At 38.2% G+C, this 4,479-nt stretch overlaps 1 protein-coding gene across 1 annotated transcript in view; it reads left to right on the top strand.

The window, feature by feature from the left end:
* The first annotated feature begins 1,013 nt into the window (after positions 1–1,013).
* Positions 1,014–4,479, top strand: part of STK32B (serine/threonine kinase 32B) — a 350,856-nt gene continuing 347,390 nt past the window's right edge. Inside the window, exon 1 of the mRNA XM_006874118.1 lies at positions 1,014–1,065. The gene's annotated coding sequence lies outside the window, so the exon portion shown is untranslated. The remainder of the gene's footprint in view (positions 1,066–4,479) is intronic.

The following is a 4,479-nucleotide window of genomic DNA, read 5'->3' as shown; positions in this document are numbered from 1 at the left end:
TATTGAAGATGTTATTCTTTTTCTCATTGAATGGTCTTGGCACCCTTGTCTAAAAATAATTCACCATAGGAGTATGGATTTATGTCTGCATTCTCAAATTCTGTTCTCTTGGCTTCAGTGTATATCCTTATACTAGTATCACAGCTTTTATGACTGTAGCTTTACGGTCCATTTTGGAATTGGCAGTCTAAGTCCTCCTACTTTGTTCTTCTTCAAGTTATTTTTGGTAATTAAAGTCCCTTGCAATTTCATATGAATGAGAATCAGTGTTTCCATTTTGGGGGGTGGGGAGAAAGGATTTGTAATTTTAATAAAATGTCTTTGTATCTGTAGATTACTTTTGGTAGTATTAACATTCTAACAATTTTAAGTTTTCCAATCCATGTCTTTCCATTTATAAGTTGCTGTTAAATGCCTTTGAGTCAGTTCCTACTTGTAGCAACCCTGCTTGAGTGTCTGAGGAGCAGCTGGTGGGTTTGAACCGATGATCTTGTGGTCAGCAGTCCAGTGTTTATGCTGCAGCACCACACCATTTATACAGGACTCCTTGAAATCTTTAAGCAACTTTTTGTAGTTTGGGTGTGCAAGTTGTTCACCTTCTTGGTTAAGTTTATATCTAGGTATTTCATGCTGTTGCAAATGGAATTGCATCTTAATTTTCCTTGCAGATTGTTCATTGCTGCTGTATAAAGACCCAACTGATTTTTGTGTGTTGGCTTTGTACTCTGCAACTTCTGATATGGCTTTCACTGATATGGTTTTAACTGCCAAATATGTGTGTGGATTTAACAGCTGATATTTTTTTAACTGCCAAATATGTGTATGGGGAGAACAGGGAATGCTGATCTGTATTTTGCAGATCCATTAATGGTGGAGGGCTGCTTTTGGCAAAGATGCAGCAATTAAACCAGAAACTGTATGGATTAAGTGGGTGGGTGTTTAGGTAAAGAACTTTCAATCAGCAATACCAGATTTGGCAAATCTGACACATCTCTTTTTTCTTTTGCAGTCAACTTTGATCATTTTCAGATTCTGCGGGCCATCGGTAAAGGGAGTTTTGGGAAGGTAAGAATGATTTCTTTTTGTTTTTTAAAATTCATCAAGATAAAGTAAACGCCCAAACTACTGGGCTTGTGTGTTTGTGTCTGTCTGTCTGTCTGTACGTTGGCTGTACTGGGAATTTTCTTTTTGACAGAACGATGTGGATTTGCCAATTTTTGGGAAGTGAAAGGAAGTCTGAACAGTTTCCTTTGGATATGCTGTAATTTTATTCTGAAAATTAAATTACCCTGGCAGCCCTGGGTGAGGTGAATTACAATGGTAATTATTTCAGCATTGCTAATGCCATTTCTTCCTTGAGGACCTGAATAAGGAATGTGGAAAAAATCCACACATTTATCAGATGGCCAAAGACTGCTCTTTCCAGCTACACTTTTGTTTGGAAACTTTCTATTTTTCTTCCTCAACTATTTTCATGGAAAGGCTATAGAAAATGAGAAAAAGGAAGAGGATTTTAGAATGGGAAAAGGATTCTCCCACCCAAAGATGGTGCCCACTTAATCAGAAATTTCCACTGGCAGTCATTGCTTTGAGTGTTGTTATTGGTTGGTTTGTGCTCCCAACCCCCAAATATGTATTGGAATCCTTACTCCCTCTATCTGTGGAAATAATTTCATTTGGAAATAGATTTTCTTTGTTTGTTGCTGAGGTCATATTAATGTTGCTGTTGTTAGTTTCCTTCAATTGGATTCCAGCTCAAGGTGACCCCTTGTGCGCAGAGTAGACCTTCTCAGTAGTGATTTTAAATGGTGATCTTTCAGAAGCAGATCAACAGGCCTGTTTTTGGAGATGCCTATGTTGGGTTCGAACCACCAACCTTTCAGCTTCTAGTCTGTCAAGGACTCTGCTTGTTAGTACAGGGATGCCGTAAACTAACCACTCTGAGGTATAAAAACAGAAGGTTAGGGGCAGAGCAAAATGGGAGAAGAATAGGTGTCTCAGGAAATGGCCAAGGAACCTAGAAATGATGAGGAAAATCCTTAAGAAGGTTAAGAGAAGGATTTTTCTCATAAGCCAACATAGAGAGAGTGTTCCCTTGGGTTCCAGTGTCTCAAATTCTCCTGAACTATGAGAAAATAAATTTCTCTTCATCAAAGTCACCCATTTTTGATATTTCTATTGTTATTGTTGTTAAGTGCCGTCAGGTCATTTCTGACTCATAGTGACCAAGGAGCAGCTGGTGAATTTGAACCACTGACCTTGCAGTTCAAGCCAACTTTGCAGTCCAGTGCATTAACCTGCAATACCACACCAGAACTCTGGTATTTCTTTTACAGTAGCACTAAGATCTAAGACAAGTACTATAAAATGCCAGATAGTTTCATAGACTCTTAATTAACTATGAATATTATTGCATCCATTTTGTAAATGGAAAAACTTAGTAACTCAGAAAGGTGGTATAGCTTAAACTATGGTCACACAGGCAGGATTGGGATTTGAATGGAAGACTCTGATGGCAAAACCAGAATCAAAGCAACCCCACTGCCTTCAAGCTGATTCCAACTCATGTTGTTGTTAGGTGCTGTTGAGTCAGTTCCAACTCCTAGCTACAGTATGCACAAAAGAATGAAACATTATCTGATCCTGTACCAACTTCTAAATTGTTATGATTGGGCTGATTGTTGCTCCCACTGTTCATCCATCTTCTTGAGGGTCTTCCATGTTTCTTGCTGACCCTCCACTTTACCAAGACTGATATCCTTCTCCAAGGACTGGTCCCTCTGGACAACATGCCCAAGAGATAGCATCACCATCCTCCCTTCTAAGAAGCAGTCTGGCTGCACTTCTTCCAAGGCAGAATTATTTGTTCTTCTGACAGTCCATGGTACTTTCAGTATTCTTCATGAACACCATCATTCAAATTCATCGATTCTTCTATGCTCTTTCTAATTCATTATCCAATTTTCACATGCATAGGAAGCAATTGAAAATGCCATGTTAGTGAGTCTTCCTCCAATCCTGATACCATATTCTCCTTTATATAATCCAGCTTCTCAGGTTATTTTGCTCAGTATATAGACTAAATAAGTATGGTGAAAGAATACAACCCTGGAACACACTTTTCCTGACTTGAAACCATTCTGTATCCCTTTAATCTGTTAGAACAGCTGCCTCTTCCTCTGTGTAAAGAATCCTTCTGAGCACAATTAAGGGTTCTGGCATACCCATTCTTTTCAGTATTATCCAGTTTTTCATGAGCCACACAGTTGAATGCCTTTCCATAGTTAATAAGGTACAAGTAAACATCTTTTCTAGTAGTATCTTCTTTTACCCAAGATCCATCTGATGTCTGCCTTGATATCCCTAGTTCCAAGTCCTCTCCTGAATCCACCTTGAATATCTGACAGCTCTCTATTGATGTACTACTGCAACCATTTTTTAATTATCTTTGGTAAAATTTTGCTTATATGTGATTAATGGTTTTTACATTCCATTGAGACACTTTTTTTTTTGAAATGGGCAAAGATATGGATCTTTTCTAGTTGGTTGGCCAGATAATTGTCCACTAAATTTCTTGAGATAAGCTAATGAGCATGTTCAGTGTTGCATCAGTTTGTTGAAGCATTTCAATTTGTATTCCATCAGTCCCTAAGGCTTTGGTTTTCACTATTGTCTTCGGTGAATGCTTAGACTTCTTCTTTTAGTACCATTGGTTCTTGATCATATGTTGAAATGGTTGACCATCGGCCGAGTCTTTCTGGTACAGTGACTCTGTTATATCTTCCATCTTTTTTTGAAGCTTCCTGTGCCATTCAGTATTATTCCCATAGGAACTTTCAGTATTGCCACTCGAGACCTGAAATTTTTGTTCAGATGTTTTAACTTGAAGAATGCTGAGCATGTCCCTTCTCTGTTTTCTCACTGCAGGTCTTTGTGCATTTCATTATAATACTTGATTTTGTCTTCTTGAGCTGCCCTTTGAAAGTTTCTGTTCTGTTCTTAAACTTACTCTTTTCTTGAATTTGCTTTAACATCTCTATGCTAGAGAGCAAGTTTCAGAGTATCTTCTGACATCCATTTTGCTCTTTTCTTTCTTTCTTGTCTTTTTAAGACCTTTTAGTTTCTTCCTATATGATGTTCTTGTTGTCATTCCATAGCTCTTCTGGTCTTTGAACTTTAGTGTACAATGCATCAAATCATATATTCAGGTGGGATATATTCAAGGTCATATTTTACTCTCATGTACTTGTTCTAATTTTCCTCAGGTTCAGCCTATACTTGCATATGAGCAATTGAAGATCTGTGTCACAATTGGTCCTGGTCTTCTTTGTTTTGTTGTTAGGCGCCATTGAGTTGGTACCAACTCATAGTGACCCTATGCACAACAGAACAGAACAAAACACTACCCTGTCCTGGGCCAACCTCACAATTTTTGCCATGCTTGAGCCCATTTATATTGCCATTTTGCCAGTCCATCTC

The sequence above is a fragment of the Chrysochloris asiatica genome, unplaced genomic scaffold, assembly GCF_000296735.1.
Source record: "Chrysochloris asiatica unplaced genomic scaffold, ChrAsi1.0 scaffold00262, whole genome shotgun sequence".
NCBI lineage: Eukaryota > Metazoa > Chordata > Mammalia > Afrosoricida > Chrysochloridae > Chrysochloris > Chrysochloris asiatica.
Note: the sequence above shows the minus strand (reverse complement) of the source record. Positions and strands in the feature narration are given on the sequence as shown.